This window comes from Lepidochelys kempii, chromosome 14 (genome assembly GCF_965140285.1).
Source record: "Lepidochelys kempii isolate rLepKem1 chromosome 14, rLepKem1.hap1, whole genome shotgun sequence".
In the NCBI taxonomy this organism is placed as follows: Eukaryota; Metazoa; Chordata; order Testudines; family Cheloniidae; genus Lepidochelys; species Lepidochelys kempii.
Window position 1 is genome coordinate 44,269,416 of NC_136393.1, and position 14,341 is coordinate 44,283,756.

The 14,341-nt window shown below is 48.4% G+C and overlaps 1 protein-coding gene and 1 pseudogene across 2 annotated transcripts in view; both read right to left on the reverse strand.

Moving 5' to 3' along the window:
* LOC140898034 (uncharacterized) overlaps positions 1-14,341 on the reverse strand; it is a 302,273-nt gene that overhangs the window by 270,996 nt on the left and 16,936 nt on the right. The gene's annotated exons all lie outside the window — the stretch shown is intronic.
* Positions 11,623-14,341, reverse strand: part of LOC140898060 (zinc finger protein RFP-like) — a 39,316-nt pseudogene continuing 36,597 nt past the window's right edge.

Consider the following 14,341-nt stretch of genomic DNA (forward strand, 5'->3'; position numbering starts at 1 on the left):
ACTGCAAACATGCAAAACAAAAATAGCATTTTTCAGTTCCCCTCATACAAGTGCTGTCGTGCAATCTCTTTATCAGGAAAGTGTAACTTAGAAACATAGATGATTTTAATTATATAAGTGAACTGAAAAATAAAGCAATTATTTTTAAAGTTTAAATAGTTTAAAGCCTAGAAGTCCACTCAGTGCTACTTCTTTTTCTGCCACTCGCTAAGACAAACAAGTTTGTTTACATTTACGGGAGCGAATGCTGCCTGCTTCTAATTTATGATGTCACCGGGAAGTGTGAGAAGGCGTTCCCATGGCATGTTTGTAGCTGGCAGCACAGGTATTTAAGTGCAAGATATGCTAAACATGCCTATGTCCCTTCGGCCACCATTTCAGTGGAGGATGCTCATTTAAAAAAAATAATGAATTAATTAAATTTGTGACTGAACTCCTTGAAGGAGACTTGTATGTCCCCTGTCCTGTTTTACACATGTTCTGCCAAATATGTCATCATATCGAAGTCACGGAGAATGACCTAGCACATGGGGGGACACTTTCACTGCAGATTTGACAAAACGCAAAGAAAGTAACTATCTGAGATTTCGAAAGATAGCTACAGCACTCGGCCCAAGGTTTAAGAATCTGAAGTGTCTTCCAAAATCTGAGAGGGACGAGGTGTGGAGCATGCTTCCAGAAGTCTTAAAAGAGGAACACGCTGATTGGGAAACTGCAGAACCCGAACCACCAAAATAGAAAATCAACTTTCTGGTGGTGGCATCTGACTCAGTTGAAGAAAATGAGCACGTGTCGGTCTGGTCTGCTTCGGATCGTTATTGATTAGAACCCGTCATTAGCATGGAGGCATGTCCTCTGGAATGGTGGTTCCAGCAGGAAGGGACCTAGGACCCTTTAGAGCATCTGGCACGTAAATATCTTGTGACGCCGGCTGCAACAGTGTCACGTGAACGCCTATTTTCACTTTCAGGTGACCTTGTAAACAAGAAGCGGGCAGCATGATCTCCTGCACATTGTAACCAAACTTGTTCTTCTGAGTGATTGGCCGAACAAGCAGTAGGATTGAGTGGAGTTGTAGGCTCCAAAGTTTTACATTTGAATGCAGTTATTTTTTGTACATAATTCTACATTTGTAAGTTCAACTTTCATGATAAAGAGATTGCATACAGTAGTTGCAGTTGGTGGATTGAAAAATACTATTTCTTTTGTTTTTTACAGTGCAAGTATTTGTAATAAAAAATATAAAGTGATCACCGTACACTTCGTATTCTGTAAAAACAACAAGGAGTCCTTGTGGCACCTTAGAGACTAACACATTTCTTTGGGCATAAACTTTTGTGAGCTATAACCCATCATCAGATGCATGGAGTGTATTCTGTGTTGCAGTTGAAATCAATATATTTGAAAATGTATAAAACATCCAAAATATTTAAATAAATGGTATTTTATTATTGTTTAAGAGCACGGTTAATCACGATTAATTTTTTTAATCACTTGACAGCCCTAGAACATAGTAATTGTAGTAGTCTATGTTAATCTGTAACGAGATATAGATTAACAGTATAACCAAAGGGTTTCTGTCGACGACTGTATTTTGTTAATTCAGAAGTCAAAAGGAAATATTAACATTTAAATGAAACTTGGGTGTAATAATGTCATTGTATATATATCTCTTTTTAAAGTTTGTGGTAAACTGTCTATGAACTGCTTTATAGATAATTACCTTATATTAATCCATGTAGTTTTATTACCTGTGATGTTTGGGAAATAGGAGGTTACTTCCAAAACCTATTGTTCACCCAAGGACTGCCTGCTGTCGAGAGGCTGCAAAAACTTCTATATAAACTCTTGGGACCTGATCCTTTTATCTCAGATCTTCTTAAGCTTTCTTCAGGGGGAGTTCGAGTCGTAAGACTGAGATCTCCAGTCCTCTCTGGACCGCCCTGATATTGAACATTTGGACATTGGACTAGAACGTGATGAAATGATTCTGAAAAGGACTCTTTTCAATTATAACGCGTCATCTCTATGGTGAAACTGACCTATGGACTCTATTCGCATTTGTATGTCTAATGATCTTTTAGCCAATACTGCCTTTTCTTCTTTTAATAAATCGTACTTTAGTTAACAAGAATTGGCTGTAAGCGTGGACTTGGGTAAGAACTGAAGTATTCATTAACTTGGTGGGTAACATGTCTGATCCTTTGGGATTGGTAGAATTCTTTATATGATGAAGATTTTCAGGAATCCCCATCAGAATCTCAGAGGACATTTTCCCACATCAGGTATCATTAAAGACCTTCCTCTGTTCCTCTGTATTTTGTTACAGCATCTCCCATACCATGAACGGTTTACAGAGCTGAATGATACCTCATGCCTGTGCCAGGTAACTTTCAGTGAAATTAGCCTGAAATTAAAATCCAAAGTTATTACCCATTAAACTTGACAGCAGTTCCCTCCCTTGTACTCCTGTGCAGCCTCCTCTGGGAACCACCGTGTGAGCTTGGAGAGCCCGGGACAGATGGCAAACTACACAGATCGAAGTTTATCCTCTTCACAGAAGTTTTGGAGCCTCCTGGTGTTCCCCACACACCCCGTCCTCTCCTGCTCCTTTTGCTGCCTGTAAACTCAGCCGCTTGGTGATTTCTACCATGTTTGCCAGCTGCCTGTTCAGCCTGATGTTTCTGTGTTGCTCAGTTCCTGAGGGCAGGAGACGGCTGTATCGGATCCCTCCCAGCACTGGCTGATGTGCCGACACACCAGAGTGACAGCTTCTGTGAACTACTGCAGACAGACGGGACATGTAGCTTCCTCCTGGAGACTTTCCAGGGGGTTCTCTGTGGCCATGGCTCCCTCTGGACCATTTAGTGAAAAATGTACCACTAGGGCTCTGGTCTTGCAATGAGAGGCATCCCCCTGTGAGGATGAGCTCTGGAAGGGATTACCTAGGGAGGTGGCGGAATCTCCTTCCTTAGAGGTTTTTAAGGTCAGGCTTGACAAAGCCCTGGCTGGGATGACTTAGTTGGGGATTGGTCCTGCTTTGAGCAGGGGGTTGGACGAGATGACCTCCTGAGGTCCCTTCCAACCCTGATCTTCTACGATTCTATGAGCCTGCAGGAGCAGGATTTGTGTGTCTAAGGCGGGATAGTCAGGCTTGGTAGAATTCTTTTTTTTTTTTAATATATATTTTTAAGCAATTTTATATTTATTGATTTAAACATTCACAGTTGCACAAAAATCTGGGTTTTTAGCATTTCATTCCAATTGTCCTCCATTTAAATGTTCACAGTGGTGGGAGATTTAGGGCGGGATCAGACAATATTTGGGTCAGACAATAACTATGTAATGACAGTAGAGACAGATTCCAAAAGTTAAAGCTTCACAACCATTAAAATAGAGAATGTCAACATCACATATCCAAATATGCAAAGTAAATATTCTTAAATCAATGTCTAATAACTTCTCAGGAAGCATTGTTCTTACTGTGCCTATTGGTAAATTTCAGTTATTAGCAGTGGGAGTAGTTTTTCCTGGTTTTTGTGTGTAGAGTGAAATCAACATTTACAGACATCAACCAATAAAGTCTAATCCTTCGAAGTCTAGTGATATGAAATTCACAGGAGAAAACCTAGGTTAAGCTGAGATCAATGTTTCAAAGGCCTGATTCTCATGTACACTAAGGCAGCTCTGGCTCAGTGTAAAGAAGCTGCGGTGTTACCGGCACTCAAGATTTTCTAATGAGGTTCATTGTATTTGTTGTGTTTGTTAAAGCCCCAGCTCCTAGAAGCATGTGATGAGGAGAGACTCTTGGCTTTCCTTTCCTAAACAAAGGAAGTTTCTAGCTTTCTTGATTGCAGAGAAAAACTTGAAAATATGATCTGAGTGCAGCCTAAAGGTCTGAGAAACCAGAAGGCAAATAGAAAGAATTCAACATATATTATTATGTGTATGTTTCATAAAAGGCAATCACATCAATTGTTAAGTTAACAAAAGTTAACTGATTGTTAACTGAGAAGCCCAGGCCAAAAAGTTTCCCTGCCCCTGTCCTAAGGGAAACCTGTTTTCCACCTGCCCTCTGCGGGGGCTGGGGGCTGGCGCTGGAGGAATGGAAAGTTGCCAAGCAGAAGACAGACACCAAGGTGTGATGCTGGAGGAGGGCTTGCACCTTGTTCTCTGTGTATCGCCGGCAGTTATACGTTATTGCACGGCTCCTTCTAAGCCAGCACACTGATTGTTAACTGAGAAGCATTACAGAGAACACAGAATTAAAAAAACCCATCAGGTTAAACTCAGATTCCTGGGTGTGCTTAAGTACCTAAGATGATCTTACGGAAAGGAGTTTGGCGCTGTTGTGTTCACAGCAGACAGATAGAGAAGTTATGTCTTAGAATTCAGAACACACAAGAAATCAAAATAGGGTATGTCTACACTACGGAATACGGTCGAATTTATAGAAGTCGGTTTTTTAGAAATCGGTTTTATATATTCGAGTGTGTGTGTCCCCACAGAAAATGTTCTAAGTGCATTAAGTGCATTAACTCGGCGGAGCGCTTCCACAGTACCGAGGCTAGAGTCGACTTCCGGAGCGTTGCACTGTGGGTAGCTATCCCACAGTTCCCACAGTCTCCGCTGCCCATTGGAATTCTGGGTTGAGATCCCAATGCCTGATGGGGCTAAAACATTGTCGCGGGTGGTTCTGGGTACATATCGTCAGGCCCCCGTTCCCTCCCTCCCTCCGTGAAAGCAAGGGCAGACAATCATTTCGCGCCTTTTTTCCTGAGTTACCTGTGCAGACGCCATACCACTGCAAGCATGGAGCCCGCTCAGGTAACCGTCACCCTATGTCTCCTGGGTGCTGGCAGACGCGGTACGGCATTGCTACACAGTAGCAGCAACCCCTTGCCTTGTGGCAGCAGACGGTACAGTACGACTGGTAGCCGTCATCCTCATGTCCGAGGTGCTCCTGGCCACGTCGGCTGGGAGCGCCTGGGCAGACATGGGCGCAGGGACTAAATTTGGAGTGACTTGAGCAGGTCATTCTCTTTAGTCCTGCAGTCAGTCCTATTGAACCGTCTTATGGTGAGCGGGCAGGCGATACGGACTGCTAGCAGTCGTACTCTACCATCTTCTGCCGAGCAGCCATGAGATGTGGATGGCATGCAGTCCTTCTGCACCGTCTGCTGCCAGCCAAAGATGTAAAAGATAGATGGAGTGGGTCAAAACAAGAAATAGACCAGATTTGTTTTGTACTCATTTGCCTCCTCCCCTGTCTAGGGGACTCATTCCTCTAGGTCACACTGCAGTCACTCACAGAGAAGGTGCAGCGAGGTAAATCTAGCCATTTATCAATCAGAGGCCAGGCTAACCTCCTTGTTCCAATAAGAAAGATAACTTAGGTGCACCATTTCTTATTGGAACCCTCCGTGAAGTCCTGCCTGAAATACTCCTTGATGTACAGGCACCCCCTTTGTTGATTTTAGCTCCCTGAAGCCAACCCTGTAAGCCGTGTCGTCAGTCGCCCCTCCCTCCGTCAGAGCAAGGGCAGACAATCGTTCCGCGCCTTTTTTCTGTGCGGACGCCATACCAAGGCAAGCATGGAGGCCGCTCAGCTCACTTTGGCAATTAGGAGCACATTAAACACCACACGCATTATCCAGCAGTATATGCAGCACCCGAACCTGGCAAAGCGATACCGGGCGAGGAGGCGACGTCAGCGCGGTCACGTGAGTGATCAGGACATGAACACAGATTTCTCTGAAAGCATGGGCCCTGCCAATGCATGCATCATGGTGCTAATGGGGCAGGTTCATGCTGTGGAACGCCGATTCTGGGCTCGGGAAACAAGCACAGACTGGTGGGACCGCATAGTGTTGCGGGTCTGGGACGATTCCCAGTGGCTGCGAAACTTTCGCATGCGTAAGGGCACTTTCATGGAACTTTGTGACTTGCTTTCCCCTGCCCTGAGGCGCATGAATACCAAGATGAGAGCAGCCCTCACAGTTGAGAAGCGAGTGGCGATAGCCCTGTGGAAGCTTGCAACGCCAGACAGCTACCGGTCAGTTGGGAATCAATTTGGAGTGGGCAAATCTACTGTGGGGGCTGCTGTGATGCAAGTAGCCCACGCAATCAAAGATCTGCTGATATCAAGGGTAGTGACCCTGGGAAATGTGCAGGTCATAGTGGATGGCTTTGCTGCAATGGGATTCCCTAACTGTGGTGGGGCTATAGACGGAACCCATATCCCTATCTTGGCACCGGAGCACCAAGCCGCCGAGTACATAAACCGCAAGGGGTACTTTTCGATAGTGCTGCAAGCTCTGGTGGATCACAAAGGACGTTTCACCAACATTAACGTGGGATGGCCGGGAAAGGTGCATGATGCTTGCATCTTCAGGAACTCTGGTCTGTTTCAAAAGCTGCAGGAAGGGACTTTATTCCCAGACCAGAAAATAACTGTTGGGGATGTTGAAATGCCTATATGTATCCTTGGGGACCCAGCCTACCCCTTAATGCCATGGCTCATGAAGCCGTACACAGGCAGCCTGGACAGTAGTCAGGAGCTGTTCAACTACAGGCTGAGCAAGTGCAGAATGGTGGTAGAATGTGCATTTGGACGTTTAAAGGCGCGCTGGCGCAGTTTACTGACTGAGGTTTTACTGACCTCAGCGAAACCAATATTCCCACTGTTATTACTGCTTGCTGTGTGCTCCACAATATCTGTGAGAGTAAGGGGGAGACGTTTATGGCGGGGTGGGAGGTTGAGGCAAATCGCCTGGCTGCTGGTTACGCGCAGCCAGACACCAGGGCGGTTAGAAGAGCACAGGAGGGCGCGGTACGCATCAGAGAAGCTTTGAAAACCAGTTTCATGACTGGCCAGGCTACGGTGTGAAAGTTCTGTTTGTTTCTCCTTGATGAAACCCCCCGCCCCTTGGTTCACTCTACTTCCCTGTAAGCTAACCACCCGCCCCTCCTCCCTTCAATCACCGCTTGCAGAGGCAATAAAGTCATTGTTGCTTCACATTCATGCATTCTTTATTCATTCATCACACAAATAGGGGGATGACTACCAAGGTAGCCCAGGAGGGGTGGTGGAGGAGGGAAGGAAAATGCCACACAGCACTTTAAGCACAGCACTTTAAAAGTTTACAACTTTAAAATTTATTGAATGACAGCCTTCTTTTTTTTGGGCAATCCTCTGTGGTGGAGTGGCTGGTTGGCCGGAGGCCCCCCCACCGCGTTCTTGGGCATCTGGGTGTGGAGGCTATGGAACTTGGGGAGGAGGGCGGTTGGTTACAGAGGGGCAGCAGTGGCAGTCTGTGCTCCAGCTGCCTTTGCTGCAGCTCAACCATACACTGGAGCATACTGGTTTGGTCCTGCAGCAGCCTCAGCATTGAATCCTGCCTCCTCTCATCACGCTGCCGCCACATTTGAGCTTCAGCCCTGTCTTCAGCCCGCCACTTACTCTCTTCAGCCCGCCACCTCTCCTCCCGGTCATTTTGTGCTTTCCTGCACTCTGACATTATTTGCCTCCACGCATTCGTCTGTGCTCTGTCAGTGTGGGAGGACAGCATGAGCTCGGAGAACATTTCATCGCGAGTGCGTTTTTTTTTCTTTCTAAGCTTCACTAGCCTCTGGGAAGGAGAAGATCCTGTGATCATTGAAACACATGCAGCTGGTGGAGAAAAAAAAAGGGACAGCGGTATTTAAAAAGACACATTTTATAAAACAGTGGCTACACTCTTTCAGGGTAAACCTTGCTGTTAACATTACATACATAGCACATGTGCTTTCGTTACAAGGTCGCATTTTGCCTCCTCCCACCGCGTGACTACCCCCTCAACCTTCCCCCCTCCCTGTGGCTAACAGCGGGGAACATTTCTGTTTAGCCACAGGCAAACAGCCCAGCAGGAATGGGCTCCTCTGAGTGTCCCCTGAAGAAAAGCACTCTATTTCAACCAGGTGACCATGAATTATATCTCACTCTCCTGAGGATAACACAGAGAGATAAAGAACGGATGTTGTTTGAATGCCAGCAAACATACACTGCAATGCTTTGTTCTATAATGATTCCCGAGTACGTGTTACTGGCCTGGAGTGGTAAAGTGTCCTACCATGAAGGACGCAATAAGGCTGCCCTCCCCAGAAACCTTTTGCAAAGGCTTTAGGACTACATCTAGGAGAACCGCAAATGCCAGGGCAAAGTAATCCTTTCACATGCTTGCTTTTAAACCATGAATAGTATTTTAAAAGGTACACTCACCAGAGGTCCCTTCTCCGCCTGCTGGGTCCAGGAGGCAGCCTTGGGTGGGTTCGGGGGGTACTGGCTCCAGGTCTAGGGTGAGAAACAGTTCCTGGCTGTCGGGAAAACCGGTTTCTCCGCTTGCTTGCTGTGAGCTATCTACAACCTCCTCCTCCTCATCATCTTCTTCGTCCCCAAAACCTGCTTCCGTATTGCCTCCATCTCCATTGAAGGAGTCAAACAACACGGCTGGGGTAGTGGTGGCTGAACCCCCTAAAATGGCCTGCAGCTCATCATAGAAGCGGCATGTTTGGGGCTCTGACCCAGAGCGGCTGTTCGCCTCTCTGGTTTTCTGGTAGGCTTGCCTCAGCTCCTTCAGTTTCACGTGGCACTGCTTCGGGTCCCTGTTATGGCCTCTGTCCTTCATGCCCTGGGAGATTTTCACAAAGGTTTTGGCATTTCGAAATCTGGAACGGAGTTCTGATAGCACGGATTCCTCTCCCCAAACAGCAATCAGATCCCGTACCTCCTGTTCGGTCCATGCTGGAGCTCTTTTGCGATTCTGGGACTCCATCATGGTCACCTGTGCTGATGAGCTCTGCATGGTCACCTGCAGCTTGCCACGCTGGCCAAACAGGAAATGAGATTCAAAAGTTCGCGGTTCTTTTCCTGTCTACCTGGCCAGTGCATCTGAGTTGAGAGTGCTGTCCAGAGCGGTCACAATGGAGCACTCTGGGATAGCTCCCGGAGGCCAATACCATCGAATTGTGTCCACAGTACCCCAAATTCAAGCCGGCAACGTCGATTTAAGCGCTAATCCACTTGTCAGGGGTGGAGTAAGGAAATCGATTTTAAGAGCCCTTTAAGTCGAAATAAAGGGCTTCATTGTGTGGACGGGTGCAGGTTTACATCGATTTAACACTGCTAAATTCGACCTAAAGTCCTAGTGTAGACCAGGGCATAGAGAGAGAGAAAACCAGGCTGCTCCCTAAACCACAGCCACACAACTCACCCCACCTTGCTCTAAGCTGGCTGTCTGGAAAACACGGTCAGCGTCTGCTCAGTGGAGTGCTGCAGAGCCCCTGTTGCAAGCAGGACCAAAGAACCTCTCCTCACCTATGCTCTTGAAGCAAGAGCTTGCAATTCCAAGGGCCTCAGAACAGCGCAGGTGCCTGCCCACACCTTACAAAGTGACCAGAAGGGGAGCTGGTGCTGCTTACCTCGTAACCGAGTGATTAGTGCACTCCGCTGTGATGTAGGAGTGCTAGGTTCAATTCCCCCATCTTCTGAAGATCGGAAAGCATGTGAGCAGGGATTTTCCAGGTGCATGTTTTAGGCAACAGAACAATTCTCATTCTCACTCCCCCCGAATTCGATGACTCTTTAAGTATTTATTCTCAATGGAACAGCTTCAACAGGAGAGAGTGAGGGAGCCCCACCTGAGAATAGCCCGTGGGTAGGGCATGCTCTTGAGAGATGTGGGAGGCCCATGTCCAAATCTTTTCTCCTCCCCAGGCAGAGGGGGTATTGAATGCAGGTCTCTGACATCCTGGGTGACTGCTTTAATCAGTGGGCTGAAAACTATAATATGGGCATCTTCCCCACCAGGTCCTCCTTGATTTTAATGGCACCTCTTCCAGGAGAGGTGCTCAGAGCATGCATACCAGATCTGTCCTCACAGGGGTTACAGGCAGGGGAGTTGTGCATACCTTCCCCTGGTGTGTGGATCATGCTGGAGCTTACATGAGAGACAGGCATCCAGATGAGGCATGACGACAACCTAAAACTGGAATTTAGAGGCCTAAATCTGGGGTTTAGGCGCTCAACTACCTGTGTAGACCTGGACCATATTTTCTACTGATAACGTGAACATAAATTCAGAAGCAAAACTTTATTAACATAAAGTAAAACTGCGTCTTTGGTGCCCCCCGCCATTTGTTAAACTTTTGTCACAAACAGTACCCCGAGCTCAGCGCCACCCAAGTCCGGCATCCCAGGCAGTCACCTGGATCGCCTGCCCCTACATTTGGACCCGTGAGAAATTCTTCTGCCAGGAAATAGTCGGTAAAAATGATGCTACAAAGCAGGAGCTAGAAGCCTTGTGGTTAAATACACCTCTCCTTTTTGTTCTTTATATTTCCATGCACTTCACAACCCTTATCGCTAATGAAAAACCACACCCCCACACCAGAGAGGCAACAGACACTTCCACAGCCCCTAGCGGTGCGTGGAGAAGCAGTGTTTGAGAGGGGGTGTGAGCAGCAATGCCAGCTGCACCATGCATCCAGATCAGGTTCTGCAGGTGGGTGCTGGGAGGAGGGGGGGGGGGTTACAGGGATTGGCATGAAGGGGGCTCGGTGCGGGGAGCCCACGGGGGCCAACGGCGCCAAAATACAAGTTCACCCAGGGCATCATTTTCCCTAGGGCTGGCCCTGGACATACATGTTGATACAAAGCACAAGGCCCAGTGTGCAGGCTGGACAGTAACATACTACTGTAAGGCCCAGGCTAGCATCATAGTGACCTACACGGCTCTCCTCACTGGTGTTGGGTTCACACAACCAATTTAAGGGGAAACAATCCCACATCTGCCTTCAAAATTCAAACATCACAGGTGGAAATTAAAGTTCTTCCCCCTCCCATCCCTGGGGTGGCAGGGAGGGAGAGGGAGGAGCTTCCAGGGGCCATAGAGATGAGGTATCCGGCTTTGGGTAGACAGGGGTCCTCCAGGGGCTCAGAGATGAGCGAGAAGGCTGGGTAGATGGGAATGGTTCAGGTCATAGGCGCTAGGAGGACTGGGGCTAGAGAAGCCCATTTTTGCTTTCCCATGGGGCTGTTCCCCCTCATGCCTCAGTGGCAGTGGCTGACCCAGGATCCTCAGAGTCCCCTTGGATCACAGAGGACGGTGGCAAAGAGTCTGCACAGTCCCCGGGGGCAGTGAAATTGACCTCTCTGCCTCCCTCACTCAATGCTCTCTATGGTTTGATAGTCCAGAGACTGCACAGAGTTGAGGCCTGATGCAACTTCCAGGGTCATAGAGAAAGCTTGACAGAAAGTCCACAGGAGGAGGTCATAGAGCCTATGGTCTGAGGCCAGAGAGGCTGATCTCAGGGCCCCCAGGGGAGGGGGTGGAAGTCAGAAAGAGGCGAGGGGCAGGCAGGGGCGCAGGGGAAGGGGTGGAATGGGAGTGGGGAGGGGACCGAGCAGGGGCAGGAAGAAGTGGGGCGGAGACTTAGGGGAAGGGGTGGAGTGGGGGCAGGGCTGGGGCTGAGGGGGAGTTGTCCCAGGCCCCACAGCCCCCTAGGGATGGCCCTGCCCCTCTTCTCCCGTGTCTCAGGGACACAGTCTGAGCCGGGAATTACCCCCACCACCCAGAGACAGGGTCAGATTCTCGCCCCAGGGACGGAGCCCGGCAGGAAAGTGAAGATCGGGGCCTCGTCACCAGCATCAATAAATGTCACCTCCCCCTGGTCACAGTCCAGACAAACCCGGATCCTGCTGGGGACTCAACTCAGGGGCAGAGTGGTCACAGGGGAGGTGAGAGCCCAGAACTGATCCAGCGCATACCCCACAGCCCAGATCCCCTATTTGGGGCATATCTCTCCCTTCCTCCTCACAGACTCTCTGGCCAACCCCACAACCCAGGATCCCTCATCCCCCACCTCCACCTCCCAGCAATGTCTCCCCGAGATGAATCCCTCACAGCCCAGCATAGAGGGCTCAGTGTGAAATCTCTCAGGGTTGTCGGGCAGATGCTGCTGCATTTCTTCCCACTTCCCACTTTTCAAATCCTCAGACAGCACAAGGTTGGGATGAGCCGTGTCTGGATCCAGAGTCACATTCGCTGTGGGGGAGAGAGAATCAGAGCATTTGTGGCAGAGCTCAGCCCTGGGGGAGGCTGGGACCATTTTTCACTCTTCCCAGCAGCCCTGTTCTGGCTGGGACGGGCCTGGATCCCAGGGAGCTGCCTCTGTGCTGGGCACCTGAGACTGAGCAGAGATGTCACTGCAGTTCCCCACTCTGTTTCTCATTTGCCTGAAGAAGCTTCAGCTCCCAGCTTCCCCTGCTGGGCCTTCTCCATTCCCAGCAGCAGAGAAACTGGGGTAAAGGAGGGGGATGTGTCAGCCCTCAGGGCAGAGAGCTCTCAATTTAGTATTAAAGGTTCTGTGAATGTCCATGAGAACCCCATGGTCAGAGTTAAGGGTGTTTGGATGCTGCTCAGGGAGAGTGTTTCTGTTCATCAGCATAGGCATGAACTCAGCACTAAGGTTGGTGTCAGGATCTTTTGTGTGACTTCAGCTCGGGATCTCCTCTGTATTTCATGGTTTCATTGTAGTGCTGGGTGTGTCATGACTGGTGTTGGTTTGGTTGGTAACTTTAGGTGCAGTGTGTTTTCATGGGAATTTTCTTATAATTTAAAGACCGTTTTCACCTGCAACCTCACCCTGTCTTTGTGCTCCTAGGGTTTCCCCTCTTTTTGTCCCCAGTGCAAATGGCAGAGTGTCTGGAGGGGGAAAGGCGAAAAGAGGCGAGATTTCTTGCTTTCATGTTTGTAACAATATCCCCACTCTTAACTGACCTAACTTGGTTTGAATTTTGACAGAGAAACAGAGAGGGACAGGGACACACTCAGATCTTTAATATAAATATAAACAAATCTGAAACCTTCTTTTACCTCTCTCATTCAGGCATCTCACAGCAATGAAATCAACAGCCATTAGGTCTCACAACCACCCTAGGAGATACAATCTGTCAGAGAGATTTCCTTTCCTCTCATCAGCCCCTCCCAACCTCCAGACTCCAGCTGGTTTGTCTCATTCGCCTATTGCCTTTTCTCAGACCCTAGACCCAGATCCTGCAAAGACTTTAGCAGACTTTGGTCCCTTTGTTGCATCCGATGAAGTGAGCTGTACTAACGAAAGCTTATGCTCAAATAAATTGGTTAGTCTCTAAGGTGCCACAAGTACTCCTTTTCTTTTTGCAAATACAGACTAACACGGCTGTTACTCTGAAATTTGGTCCCTTTGACATTAATGGGATGTTAAGAGTTTGCAGGCTCAGGGCTTGTAGTTGTAGGTCCCTTGGGTTTATTCACTCAGCATCTCTACAGAGCTCAGCACAATGGGGCCCTCGTCCTCCATAGAATAATAAAATTGTTTAATAAGTGTTGAGATTGGAGCTGGGAGAGTGTTGGCTCAATGGGCCAAATTCACCCTAATTGGCAGAGAAATAGAGGGGGCAGTTTGCGACTCCCCCAGTCAGTGGCTCCAGAGGCCCGTGCAGACCTTGGCACAGGCAAGGCAAGTCCTGAGATGCAGCCAGAGTAGCATCCCTGTGTCTGTGACCCCCACGGGCTTTGCAAGTTGGGAGAGAAAATCAGGGACTCAAAATTAGGCCATTTTGCTAAATTTGGGCCTCAATGGTGTGACCTTTGTTAACTCATGAATGAATGTGAGACGTCCTGACACCTGGGCACCTGTTACACCAGCTCAATTGCTTTCCTGTCATTCAATAGATATGACCCCCGTGGCCAGAGCCCATCCCCTCCCACAGTCTCAGGGGCTCATCCCACTTTCCCCACCTAGATCCCTTCTCAGCACCTTTGCATTTCCTCAGAATCTCCATTAGGGCAACAGTTTTCTGGGAGAAATTGTTGAGTCTCGCTTCTAGTTCAGGAGAAATCTCCACTGGCTGCTGGAACTTCCCCTTCTCACACCTGGAGAGAAAACTTCACATTTGTACATTTCATTTAGTGACACGTTATAATTTGTTGTTAGTGAAAGCTGCTGCTCTAATGGGCCTGGAGTCAGAGCAGGTGGGACACAGGCTGTGGTCGTGAAATCTTCCCCCAAAGGTCTCATTAATATTCTTCAACTCTGTCCTGGAGAGACCAGCTCTGGGGATAAAAGGAGGCAATTGAGTCTCCGTGGCCAATTCACTCCTTGGCCTCCATGCTCTGAGGGACAGGAGGTTCCCAGGTGAAGTGTTGTAGAAATCTGTCCTCTAGGAACTAGACTGAGACACTAGCTCCCCACTCCCCAGCTCATTCCACACAGGGCTTCAAACAGCCCTCACGTGGGAAAGACTCTTGATCGCTGCTGC